At 36.5% G+C, this 15,050-nt stretch overlaps 1 pseudogene; it reads right to left on the reverse strand.

Annotated features, from left to right (window-relative positions):
- Positions 1-2,502: 2,502 nt before the first annotated feature.
- Positions 2,503-12,118, reverse strand: LOC100139622 (NEDD8-conjugating enzyme UBE2F-like; annotated as a pseudogene).
- Positions 12,119-15,050: the final 2,932 nt, after the last annotated feature.

A 15,050-nucleotide genomic window follows, 5' to 3' on the forward strand; every position in this document is an offset into this window, starting at 1 on the left:
GTCCATAGGGGTAGCAAAGAGTAGGACACGACTGAGAGACTGAGCTGAACTGAATTCTCTTTAATCTCATTCCAGTAGGAATGCAGTCTCTCCTCATCTAAAAGGAAGATGGTTGGGTTCAATTCAGTTCAGTTGCTCAGTCGTGTCCCACTCTTTGCGACCGCATGAATTGCAGCACACCAGGCCTCCCTGTCCATCATCAACTCCTGGAGTTCACTCAGACTCATGTCCATCGAGTCAGTGATGCCATCCAGCTATCTTATCCTCTGTCTTCCCCTTCTCCTCCTGCCCCAAATCCCTCCCAGGATCAGAGTCCTTTCCAATGAGTCAACTCTTCGCGTGAGGTAGCCAAAGTACTGGAGTTTCAGCTTTAACATCATTCCTTCCAAAGAAATCCCAGGGCTGATCTCCTTCAGAATGGACTGGTTGGATCTCCTTGCAGTCCAAGGGACTCTCAAGAGTCTTCTCCAACACCACAGTTCAAAAGTATCAATTCTTCAGTGCTCAGCTTTCTTCACAGTCCAACTTTCACATCCATACATGACCACTGGAAAAAGCATAGCCTTGACTAGACGGACCTTTGTTGGTAAAGTAATGTCTCTGCTTTTCAATATGCTATCTAGATTGGTCATAACTTTGCTTCCAAGGAGTAAGTGTCTTTTAATGGCTGCAGCCATTAAAAAAGCAGCTCACACGACTGAGTGACTGAACTGAACTGAACTGAATCACAAGATTGTTGGGTAGTTAGTGACAATATCATGACTAAACTAAACCCAGTTCTCACCATACTCAAACCTTTAGGGCAATTTGATAGTTCCATTTTATTGACTCACTTTCTACATTTGGCTTCTGAGATACCACCCTGTCTCTTTCCCAACCACATATTTGATTCCTCTACATCTCAGAATGTACAGGTTTGGTACATCAAATTGCCTATTCAAAATTCCCCTGGATGTTTGCATGTGTGCTAAGTTGCTTGAGTCATGTTCAATTCTTTGTGACCCCATGTACTGTAGCCTGCCAGGTTCCTCTGTTCATGAAAATTTCCAGGCAAGAATACCAGAGTGGGTTGCCATGCTCTCCTCCAGGATATATTCCCAACCTAGGGATGCAACCCACATCTCATGTCTCCTACATTGGCAGATGGATTCTTTACCATTAGCACCACCTGGGAAGCCCAAATAAAAGAATGTTTAGCTTGATGTTTAGCTTGCTTAAATAATGTAACAGGTTCAAAAACAATCTCTTGATTCTCCCACCACTAATAATGAACGGTCTTTCTTTAAAAAAATTTTCCCTTACTTTAGGAGCTCAAGATAAAATCCTGACATCATCTGTGGCTTATCTGTTTCTCACATACTTCACATCCAATTCAGAAGTATGTTGTCTACCATCAGTTTATAGCCAGTATTGATCTTTCCTTACCAACTTTTAAGATACTATTATAGTTCAACCAACCATCATTTCTTGCCTCTTTCATTGTATTGCCTTCTTATTCTATTTCTCTACATTCACTCTTTATTCCTTAAAGGTTTTTTTTTTTTTTTTTAATGTTTTTCATTTACTTAAAACCCTTAAAAATCCTCATATCAAAGTAAAATCCAGTGTCTTTATAATTGCCTATAAAAACCTAAATGATTTGGTCCCCAATTCCACTTTATGGCTTATATCATTTTGCACTTTTCCTTGTTCACTCTGCTCCAGGTAAACACTCTTTCCTCTGCTGATATTTTCCAAATATGCATGCTTTCCATCAGGAAAGTCCAAGAAGGTACCTGGACCTGAATGCACATCATTTGCCTTGGATACTCAGCATATTTCTGTATTTTTCTTCCCTCAGACATTGGCATCTAAGTCTTAGCAATTCTCATGCTGACAACCAAACAGCATCAACTTCTCATCTTATCCTTTCATTCTTACCAGTTCTCACAGCCCATTTGCTTGATCCTGCCTTGGAAATGTGAAGGTATAGCAGTGCTTTTGCCAGTCATTTTTTCCTTGATATTTTCTTTGTATTTCTCTTCAATAGTTGTTTGACTCAGCATCTTTCTGTCTGCTCTACACAATGAAAATACAAATTAAATAAGAATAGAAAAAAATTGTTAAATTATTAAATAATATAAAGTCCAAATCTATTCCAAAATATACTTATATTAAAGAAAATATGCACTTCAGAAAGAGATTTATGGTGACTGGGCAGTTTCATAACATCTAGGCATTCCAGAAAGGAGCTAAGATTTTTGCATCCATTCACAGTTTGTAATGAGTTTCTAATCACCCATCTGCAAGCTACATTGAGCACATCAGTAGCATCACCTGTGCATGAGACTGACTTTGGGACTGACTCTGGGAAAAGAGAAAGCAGCATGCTTTAGCCTCAATTCTGAGTTCATGACGACTTCTCAAGAATCTCATCAGCAACCTATACAGCACAGCTTCAAAAAAGGTAAACATGTTAAGGTAAGTGGATAACTCTTGATAACCCCAAACACATTATCTTGCTGTATTTATGTGGAACTCTCTATCTACCACAGGCTGTGTGAAGAGGTTCTTCCTCAAAACAACATACTCACAGGACTCTGGAGGACCCAGTGGGACTGAGGGGAGCCTGAGGACTGGGGAAGAGGCTTCCTTTTTGTTTCAGGTGGAGACAAACTTATAACACACAGTACAGAATGCTGTAGTCTTCTCATATCCTCTGGCACAAAACTTCATGCTGTCTTCAACTTTATTCTGGAAGCCATCCTTGTCCTGCAAATGAGGTTCTGCAGCTTCAATATTTGGTGGATAATCAAAATGCAAAAGATCAGTTAACAATGAGTTGAATCTCCAAACAACATTCCTCAATGTCCTCCTGAGAGCCCAGCCAGTGCTGTCAATCAAACACTCTCTCAATAAACCTAGACATATTTTACCTGTCTCTGTGATGTTGGGGTGCTATAACTTGCTGTAACCTGATGAAGCATCTCACTGTGGGAGGCACCATGTTATACACATCAGGAACTTCAATTTCAAACAAATTTTCTACCCTGGTAGTAACCCTCATCTATCAAAAAACACAAAACAACGACAACAATCCTGGGGTTTACAATTAGCTGAAAGCAATGAAGCTTACTTGGATGAAGAAAATGCACTTTATACCTACAAGGTAAATCAGTTTCAACCTCTAACAAGTAGCCTTTCTCTCACAGAAACCTGATGGGTGGAATCAGAGGCTGTGTCTATGCTTGGGACTCTTTGAGATGATTATCCTGATTCAGTTGTCTTGCCAGCATCAGGATTATGGCTACCTTACTCTGGTCACCATGAGACAGGCGAGGCAGGATATGGGACAAGAAGTGGCCAGGCACACAGTAGGACCAGAGTGGTGAGGAAGAGACTCAGCTGCTCCCTTTTTCCTTGGTAGTCTTTCTTAAGAGCTGAAAGAAGCTAATCTCCACACACACCTCCCAGCCCCCAAATTGACTGGAATCCCAGAAATCAGTAGATATAGCAATTAAAGAGTTAAACTCAGAAAAATATTTGGTAGTACCCGAATCAATAAAGTTACCTCTTCTTTGAAACTTACTGCTTCTACAATTAAAATTCTGTAGTGAAAACTGAAGTATGTAGTGGCATAATAAAGTCCACTTTTCTTGTGACGGTCACTCTTCAAAGTGACCCCCATGATCCCTGACTCTGGATATTCACATCATTGTGTAGTTCTCTCTGATATTGTGTCATAATTGGCTTGTGTGCCCTATAAAATATGACAGAAGTGATGGTGTACAATTTAGAAGTTTAAGGCATAATAGAAATGATGGCATTTACTTCTTGTTCTGTCTTGGATTATGTGGCTAGGGGGAAGCCTGCTGCTGTGTCATGAGGTCACTTGATATACTATGAGGAGATCCACTTATGTATTATGCCAAAAGCCCTATGAATGACCCATCTTATGAGAAGATCCTCTGTCTCCTGTCTAGTCAGCAGATACCTGCAGCCCCTATCAGGTCTCTCATGAGAGGCCATGTCCAGTCAACCAAGTTATTCATGAATTCCTAACTCACAAAAACTGTAAGATACTAATTTTTACTGTTTTAGTCCTTCATTTAGGGGATTGATTTTTGGAGATTAATTTGTTGTGCAGTAATGGGTAACTGGGACTTTCCAGGTGGCTCAGATGGTAAAGAATCCATCTGGAAGGCAGAAGACCTGGTTTTGAACCCTTGGTTGGGAAGTTTCCCAGAGAAGGAAATGGCAACCCACTCCAGTATTCTTGCCTGGAGAATTCCATGGACAGAGGAGATTGATGGGCTACAGTCCATGGTGTCACAAAGAGTTGGACACGACTGAGTAATTAACACAAATACAATGGGTAACTAGTATACTTCTCAAAATTAATGTCTTAAATGCTAGTTTAGTGCATATCTGAATAACTTAAAAATCAGATTACTCTCCAGCATAGAAACTTAGTGATTGCCCCTCACTGTAGATGCTCCAAAAGGTCAGACACTCACTTTTCCAACATTTTCAATACTGAACACTGTATCTATATGTTAGATAAGCTCGTCCAATTTCACCTGGGACTTTGAGTCAAAAGTTATTTATATAATCAATTAAAGGTGATGGAAAACAAATTCTAATAATAGCTTCAGAGACTGTAGCAACTTCAAGCATCCTGGTGTGCCAGGGCCACAGAGCCAGTAGCCATACCCACTGCCTAGTGCTAGTTGCAATCAAAGTTACAATTTCCAGTGTTCAGCTGTAGAAACAGGAGTCTTCACCCAACTGATTCAGTGGTGAAAATTGGCTGTGGCTTGCACTTTCACTTTTCTATTATTGTTGCCAGTTTTCTAAGCCTGATAATATAGAATTCCAGCAAATTTATTCATATATCGGTTGAGGTAACTGTAGCTGCTTGAATAAACCACTCAAAGCTTCAGTGGTTTAAAATATAGAAGTTTATTTCTCATCAAGCCACTGAACTTCGAGGATTTTTAGTTAGTAGATAGCTTGGATTGTTTCCATCTTGATACTCTGTCACTCCCTAAGACTGTCAGCATCTGCAGTTAAAGCAAGAACAAACAGGAATGAAGAAGTTACTCTATTTTAAAGTCATTCTATGAAGCAATACACATCACTTATCCTCACCTTCTTAGATGAGACCCAGACACCAGACCCACACGGATTCACAGGTGAAGGGTGATATAGTTCATAATTTGCAGCAATTTCTTAGCAACAACTCTTTTCAACAGATTAGAAAGTACAAAACCTGTGTCATAATTATCCATTTTTGTCACATTGTGCCATGAGTGTGTTAGAATAAGTTTGTTTGCTTTGCTTAAATCTGCCAGAGGTAGATTGTTTGCAACTGGGAATTCTGCCTAATATAGCTGTATTCTCAGTACTTGATCAAAATCAACCTATAATTGGACCACTTAATATAAATTACATTGACTTAACTCTTTTTATGTTATTGAATTTCTTATTTTAATAATAAATGGGTTATTTATCAATAAATAGCTCTCATCTGTGACACTAAACAGATGACTGTTTTAGTGACTCCATAACACTAAAAAAGTTGCAAGCCTCTGCTTGTGGTGTATACACTTAGAAACAAGGAAGTTCTCATAGTTATAAACAAATTGTCAGTTATGGCAACATTATATTTGAAAAATCTCTAGAAGAAACTTATTCATTTTACTTCCATTAATCAACAATACCAATACCCAACACTACATAGGTATACATTTTTTCAGAAATTATTTCAAATAAGTGGAGACAATTTCCCCAGAAATAGTTGAGAATTATTTAATATTATATATTATATTGCCTTAGTCATATAAATAATTAGAGTTATGTAATTTTTTATTGCTATGGAGAATCTCTATGAGTAATAAATACAGCTTAAAATTGTATTATTGTTCCTTAAACTTTTTTATTGGAAAAAAAATTATTGTTAGGAGAAAAAAAGATAATACACAGATTTGGAGAAAATTTTGGCAAACACATAGCTGATAAAGTACTGGTATTAAAAAATTACAAATATCTCTTAAAACTCAAGAATTAGAAAACAACCCAATTTAGAACTGGCAAAAGTTCTAAAATGACATCTCACCAAAGAAGACATACAGACAGCAATAAGCATATGAAAAGATGCTCAAGTTTGCTAATTATTGGAGACATCAAATCAAATCTACAATGAGAGATCACCTCACACCAGTCAGAACAGCCATCACTAAAAATCTACAAATAATAAATGCTGGAGAGGATGTGGAAGAAAAGGAACCTTCATATATTATTGATGGGAATGTAAATTGGTACAGTCACTTTGGAGAATAGGATGGAGATTCCTTAAAAAACTAAACATAGTTACTCTCTGATCCTAAAATCCCCTTCCTGGCCATGTATCAGGAGAAAACTCTAATTTCAAACTATACATGACTATTTCATTTAGATTAAAACCCTCTGAGTCCAACCATGTTGCTGCAAATGGCAAAATGTCATTCTTTATTATGGCTGAGTAGTATTCCATTCGGAGGAGGCAATGGCACCCCACTCCAGTACTCTTGCCTGGAAAATCCCATGGACGGAGGAACCTGGTAGGCTGCAGTCCATGGGGTCGCTAGAGTCGGACACGACTGAGCGACTTCACTTTCACTTTTCACTTTCATGCACTGGAGAAGGAAATGGCAATCCACTCCAGTGTTCTTGCCTGGAGAATCCCAGGGACGGGGAAGCCTGGTGGGCTGCCGTCTATGGGGTCGCACAGAGTCGGACACGACTCAAGCGACTTAGCAACAGCAGCAGCAGCAGCAGTATTCCATTGTATATTTGTACCACATCTTCTTTATCCATTTATCTGTTGATGGACACTTAGATGCTTTCATATATTGGCAACTGTAAATAGTTGCTGCTATGAAAATTGCGATGTGTGTATCTTTTAAAATTGGTGCTTTTGCTTATTTTCAGATAGTTACTCCAAATACTCCAATTCACTCCAAATTATGCCAAAGTAGAATTTCTGGGTCATGTGCTAGTTTTGTTTTTAATTGTCTGAGAAACTTCCATACTGTTTTCCACAGTGGCTGCACCAACTTACATTCTTTCCAATAGTGCATGGGGGTTTCTTTTTCTCCACATCCTTGCCAACCATATCTCATGAAGGTTTGGATTTGTATTTCCCTGATGATTAGGCCAAGTGTCTGTTGACCCTATGCACATCCTTTTTGGAAAAATGTCTATTCAGATCTTCTGCCTATTTTTTTCCCCCACATTGCACAGTATGCCCAACTTCCCCAACCAGGGATCACATCCATGCCCCCTGCAGTGGAAGTATGGAGTCTCAACCACTGGACTGATGGAAAAGTCCTGCTCATTTTTTAAAAATCAGGTTTATTTTTTTTTTAATGTAGAATATATGAGCTGTTTATATTGTTGGATATTAGCCCCTTAAAAGTCATATCATTTGAAAATATTTCTCCCATTCAGTGGTTGTCCATTTGTATTTTTTATTCCTGAAAATCTATTTTTTAAATTTCTGAATAAGGATGGCCATCTCAAAAAGAATACTTCAATTTAACATAAGCTTCACCTAGAAATTTCAGAAATTATTTATTCATAAATTAAGCAAATGTTTTTCAGTCCTCTAATATGTATGAAGCCCTCTACTAGTCATTACAAAGTTAATATAAGGTGAAGATAAACATGGTACTTGCTTCATAGAATTTAAAAACTGGTTACTTAAAAAAAGTAGCTTTTCCTTTCAAATTACTTATAGACTTATTATCCATTTGGAATGAATCAAGTTTTTTGGTAACAGAAATCACAGATACAGTGAAACATATAGGGCTTATTCACCTCATATGCAGACATTTCAGATGAAAGCAATTGCTGCCATTTCTTTGGGAGTTAAATAAAGGTGGACCTATAACCATGGTTGTTGTCTTTGGCTTTTACTTGTGTCTCCCATGATCACAAGATGCTTAATGCAGCAGTTCATTATAAGGGAGTCTTATTGTACATATTTCAATGGAAAGATGAAAGAAGGAACAAGATGACATCTAGGTAAGAAAAGCAAAAGTTCTATAAGGAACTCACAATGTACTTCTATTTACATTTAAATTGGTCTAAACCTGGATTATATTGTCACTATTGGCTAAAAGATGATCAAGAGGATTGCATGAGCCAAAAATAGAAGACCCTTCAACACAGGACTAGAAAATTACTAAGTATTATTTTCCAGTGCAAATGACCAATAAAGAGAATTCCAAATCAACCTGCAAAGAACAGTTTTAAAGATAATTCTCAATTCTGTTGAATAGCAAAGTATTAAATCTTATAGAGCATACATAAAACATTTGGCAATTTATTAATTCATATTTTGTTTGAAAGTTGTTTTAAAGGTAAAATGGTATATATGTATGTATGAGTATACATATATATATAATATCCATTATCCAATTTATTGTGCTTTCCGGGTGACTCAGATGGTCAGCCTGCACTGCAGGAGACCTGGGCACAATCTTTGGGTCAGGAAGATCCCCTGGAGAAGGGATGGCTACCCACTTCAGTATCCTTGCCTGGAGAATTTTATGGATGGAGGAGCCTGGCAGGCTACAGCCCATGGGGTAGCAAAGGGTCAGACATGACTGAATGACTAACAATATATATGTTAAGCATGTACTGACAATCAACTATATATTGGCGGTAGTATTTGATATCACGAATATAAGAATAAGAGATGACTAGGTTCATTAAGTACTTCATAGTGTGGTAAGGAGATAGACATGAAAACAGCTAATTATAAGACAATGTGATCTGTACAACGTTAAATCTTCTAGTATAATGTGTCATATTCAAATAGTATTAGAATATTATAAAGTCTTTGGTTAATATGCCACTGGTGTTAATCCTTAACCTGGAAACCTCGGCAGGATTGAAAGAAATACTGACAAATAGAAAAGGACTCTATTGTCATCTAGTGGCCAAACTTGTGTCCTTGAAATTTTTGAGTTACCTTGGATATTATCTGGAAGAAGCTATTTTGGGGAATAGAAAGAAACTGAGCACAGTTTCAGGAGTTTTTTCTGACCCTAATTCATAAAGGGGAATTAATACTTTAAAAATGATAATATTACATATATTTATAGAAGGCTTTCTTTTCACTCTCTCATCAGGTAGAAATGACTTCAATTTAAGAAACTAGGACCAAAGGAAGCTAAATGGACATGATAACTAAATTCAATTTATGATCTTGGATTGGATACTGGGACAGTTAATGATATTTAAATAAGTCCTGTAGGTTTTTTAACAATATTGTATCAGTGCTCATTTCCTGGTTTAGATAATCATACTGTGGTTATGTAAGACTTTAACATTTTGGGAGACAATGTCAGGTGTATAAGAATCTGCTGACTGCTTTTGCAACTTTTTTGTTAAGTCTGAATTTATTTCAAAATGAAGAATTAAAAAAACTAAATTATAAAAGTATAGTACAAATTATAAAAGTAGTTTACTGTGTTTCTGTTTCCCTAAGCTAGAAATATATCTTATAATTATGTAAGTATTATAATTTAACTATCCATATATTTTTCTCTAAAGTGTACCTTTTATGTCATAGGGTCAGTGTGAAAGAAAATTTAAGACAGACCAGTATTTGTAGTTGCTGATGAAAATAACACTGTTTTTCTAAGTCTATCCACCATGGTTGTCTTTTTCAAAGAAACCACAGATAACTTACTATTCATAATTTCTTTGTACTTCTAACTCCAATAAAATATGCTAGATTCAGTTTAGTACTGAAACCTTCTGATGGTGCTTTCAGTTTTCTGTGGTTTCTATACTAAGACTATATGCTAACATTTCAGAAACTCATAGTTATTAACATCAAATCACCTTAGGAGACTTTGTGGGAATCTCAGAGAATAATGTCAACTAGATCCATCAAACTAGACAAAGAGAATAGGCAATGACCTGAAGTCATTCTAGCTTTTAATGGTATATGCTGCAGATTGACATATTATCTGGGACTACTATTTGTTTTACACAATCTGTAAGAAAATTCTGGCAATTTGTCTTTTTCAGTGGACAGATGAAAAGTGAACAAAAATTAAAAGTTATATATATGATAGTACAAGTATAGGAAGAAGTAATTATACTTGCTTTATACAAATTTGATAAGGCATATTAATATTATGAAATATTCCTCACTAAAAATAATATTTTCATCATCTAAGTGCAATTTAACATTGCAAGATAGAAAATCCAGTACAGTCATTTACATTAACTTTTAAAAGTTGAAAAACCTAGTTTCAAAGTATCAGCTAATTAATTAGTCACTTGATGAATATCCAGGATTTTAGTTGAAAATCAAAGAGATGATTTTTTGATTAAAGATGCCAGCAAATTCTTTGCCATTCCTCCTGTCAAGAAATAGCATCTATCTCCTTCTTTTGTCTGACCTTATTACTTGCTTTATATAACAGAATCTGGTGGTAGTGATTCCACAACTTCTCAAGTTGTACCTAAAGAGATTTGTGGTTTCTGCTTTAATCACTTGCAACACTCCATTTTGAAATCTAATTGTAATTCTGTGAAAAATCCAGTCTATAGAGAGAGATCCTCTCTACTAATAGGGAGAGAGACGCTGCTATTACTAAAGCTACAGGGAGGGACCACACACAGGTGAGAACTGTGGCTTGTTGCTCAACACTCTCAACTGAGTTCCCAGCCAACAGCTGTTACTAAACTGTCAGACATGCAAGTTAGTCACCTTGGATGTTTCAATGGAACTGCCAGGTGACTGCAGCCCCAGTCAATGCCTCATGTAACAGAAGATCCACCCAATATGTTCAGACAAATCATAAAACCATGAAAGATAATAAATGGCTGTTGTTGGTTTTAAATGTTGATATTATTATTCAGCAATAAGTAACCAAAATAGAGTGTATTAACCTCCTTGTTGGGGTATACAATTTCTGTGATCATAGTGGCAGCTCTGAATTTAGTTGGGAGCCTCTATTATACTGCCATGTCAATTTTATTCCTCCGAGTCTTAAAGCATTTTTCATAGTTTTTTTTTTTTAATATAAGATGCATTTTTAAGATACATTTATTTCAGTTCAAAAAATATTTGTTGAATTTTGTTCTTACCACTTAGTTTAGTGAAATAGGAAACACTAAAAAATTATAAGACATAGACTGTGTCATGAAAAGTCTTATTATTATTATACAGAAGTATATATGTAAAAAAACTTAAGAAGGAGTAAAGAGAAAATTGGGCCTCCCTTGTGGCTAAGCTGGTAGAGAATCTGCCTGCAATGCGGGAGACCTGGGATCGATCCCTGGGTTGGGAACATCCCCTGGAGAATGGAACAGCTGCCCACTCCAGTATTCTGGTCTGGAGTATTCCATGGACTGTGTATTCCATGGGTCACAAAGAGTTGGACACAGATGAGTGACTTTCACTTTTCACTTTCAGAGGAGATTGTCAGGATTGTCAGCTGGTGCCAAAAACAAATTTAAATAGGACTGAAATATTTCTGAAAGGCTTTTGGGATGAAGAAAACAAGCGTTCAATCTTATAAAATATGGAGAACTTGAATAGTAAAGAAAAGAAGGATGAAGGTGCTCCAGATTGTGAGAGATCCACAGGCAAAGATTGAAGAATGATGGCAAATAAGAGATAGTGAGGAAACAAAGTTCACTAAAGAAGAATATAAATGCCAGATAATTAATAGGATGGAATAGGCAAAAATGAAACTGATTTGTGTTTAAGAATAACATACCATTCGATTTGTTCAAATATTATTCTTTTTTGTTCGTTGTTAAATATGTTTTTGAACATACAGAAATGTGGCTGTTGGTTATAACTACAAATTTCCTCTCATGCAAATGAGAATGCCAGATTTTGCATTTAAAATTCAAGGAGCAAAATTTCATAATTTTGTACAAGTCTGAGTTTGCAATGCATAGATTCCTGACGGCAAAAATAGAGATTACTACTTAGAAATGTATAGGAAGTGAAGTACGTAAATGATGATGAAGTGCAAATGTGCTTAAATCATATTATAAAGTTCTCACCTTCCTTTTTAGCTTCATTTTCTATATCCTTGACTAAAGAATATTTATCCTCCATCTGCAAAAGTAATCCTCTGGTATTGTGTGGCAAAGCAAAAGGAAAACTCATGAGCACTGATCAGTGTCATAGACACTCAGGAGCCAACCAAATTACCACCAGCCATTAGAAATATGAAAGATATTTCAGTTCAATTGCTGCACATTTACTTGTGATGCTTCTGTTCCTCAGAATCCTGGTGAAGAATTTTAGCTATTTTAGGAAACTAAAATTCTTATCTGAATAAGTGTATTATTTTTATTTCAACCTATATACTGATTATACAAAGGGTGACAGGTAAGCAAAACAGTTTATTATATAATCAGGGATTTATTTTTTAAAAAACATTAATGGCATATAGACTCTATATTTGCAATTTAACAGTCTTTTAGCAATTTAAAAAACATATTAGAACTATATTATCTCAGTCAAAACTGCAAGTGTTCTTATTTTCTCAGTAAAAAATGACCATATTAATCATCTTTTTATCCATTAATCATTTACCCTTACTGCTATTGTAGGAGGCGCTGGGGCACAAAAATGAGATATGGTCCATGTGCATTATACTCATTAGTCTTATTTCTAATAGCCCAGCTTCATCTCTTAACAGTTAAGAAACACTAACACATTTCACTTTTCAGTGCAAAAATGCAAGCACATGTTTTTTTAGGTTGTCTGAACCCTGCAAAAACTGCATTCATTAGACTCATATCTAGAGACTTTGCTTCATATATATTTATTCTTTGATCCACCACACACTTACTGAGTACTTATTTGCCAAACATACTGCTAAATGCTGAACATATAAAGATGATTAAGTTCTTGTACTCAAGGAGCTTTTACTGTCTAATAAAAATGCAGTAATGCAAATAAATATAGGCAATAGGATATCAAATGTTCAAAAACACAAATTTTTAGATAGAAATAAGTAGTTCTTGGTAATCATGGAGAGTCAGAAGATGTTTATAGAAAAGGTGGTCCTTGATCTGAGTTTTGAAGGCTAATCAGCAGGTATACAAGTGTGGTAGACGGTTCAAAAACCGAGACATTCTACTGTCAGAGTGATTTGCGATTGTTTTGATAAAATGTAAAATTAAAAAACTTGTGTGCATGTGTATCTGAATGTATAAATGTGCACACAGATCTATGTCTCATTGCATAACGGGTTATTCCAGTTTTAAAAGAATTGAGAAGATGCTGGTGGTGTTTGTGGATTCATTAAAAACAGTAAGTTTATTAATTTTTAAAAAAATCTTTGTAGATTCACAGATATGACCAGTATATTGTAATTAGTATTGTAATTATATTATAAAGTAATTCAGTTCAGTTCAGTTGCTCAATCGTGTCCGACTCTTTGCGAACCCATGTATAGCAGCACGCCAGGCCTCCCTGTCCATCACCAACTCCCAGAGTTCACTCAGACTCACGTCCATCGAGTCAGTGATGCCATCCAGCCATCTCATCCTCTGTCATCCCCTTCTTCTCCTGCCCCCAATCCCTCCCAGCATCAGAGTCTTTTCCAATGAGTCAACTCTTCGCATGAGGTGGCCAAAGTCCTGGAGTTTCAGCTTTAGCATCATTCCTTCCAAACAAATCCCAGGGCTGATGTCCTTCAGAATGGACTGGTTGGATCTCCTTGCAGTCCAAGGGACTCTCAGGAGTCTTCTCCAACACCACAGTTTAAAAGCATCAATTCTTTGGCACTCAGCCTTCTTCACAGTGCAACTCTCACATCCATACATGACCACAGGAAAAACCATAGCCTTGACTAGACGGACCTTTGTTGGCAAAGTAATGTCTCTGCTTTTGAATATGCTATCTAGGTTGGTCATAACTTTACTTCCAAGGAGTAAAGTAATTAGCCTCCAATTAAAATAAATTACTTAATTTAAAAGAAAAAAAAGACATGTCTTGAATGTCTCTTCTATTTTTAGTGTTCTTATGTCCATTCTTGGACATAAACCCGTTATCTTTACCAAGTTTTCATGTTTGTAAAATAAGGATGAGGATATCTACATCCCAAAAGTGATCGAGAAAAATGCTAGAAAGACTACATTTTTTTTTCATTTTTTAAATTTTATTTTATTTTTAAACTTTACAATATTGTATTAGTTTTGCCAAATATCGAAATGAATCCGCCACAGGTATACCTGTGTTCCCCATCCTGAACCCTCCTCCCTCCTCCCTCCCCATACCCTCCCTTGGGTCATCCCAGTGCACCAGCCCCAAACATCCAGTATCGTGCATCAAACCTGGACTGGCGACTCGTTTCATACATGATATTATACATGTTTCAATGCTATTCTCCCAAATCTCTCCACCCTCTCCCTCTCCCACAGAGTCCATAAGACTGATCTATACATCAGTGTCTCTTTTGCTGTCTCGTACACAGGGTTATTGTTACCATCTTTCTAAATTCCATATATATGCATTAGTATACTGTATTGGTGTTTTCTTTCTGGCTTACTTCACTCTGTATAATAGGTTCCAGTTTTATCCATCTCATTAGAAGTGATTCAAATGTATTCTTTTTAATGGCTGAGTAATACTCCATTGTATATATGTACCACTGCTTTCTTATCCATTTATCTGCTGATGGGCATCTAGGTTGCTTCCATGTCCTGGCTATTATAAACAGTGCTGTGATGAACATTGGGGTACACATGTCTCTTTCCCTTCTGGTTTCCTCAGTGTGTATGCCCAACAGTGGGATTGTTGGATCATAAGGCAGTTCTATTTCCAGTTTTTTAAGGAATCTCCACACTGTTCTCCATAGTGGCTGTATTAGTTTGCATTCCCACCAACAGTGTAAGAGAGTTCCCTTTTCTCCACACCCTCTCCAGCATTTATTGCTTGTAGACTTATGGATTGCAGCCATTCTAACTGGTGTGAAATGGTACCTTATAGTGGTTTTGATTTACATTTCTCTGATAATGAGTGATGTTGAGTATCT

This window comes from Bos taurus, chromosome 3, assembly GCF_002263795.3.
Source record: "Bos taurus isolate L1 Dominette 01449 registration number 42190680 breed Hereford chromosome 3, ARS-UCD2.0, whole genome shotgun sequence".
Lineage (NCBI taxonomy): Eukaryota > Metazoa > Chordata > Mammalia > Artiodactyla > Bovidae > Bos > Bos taurus.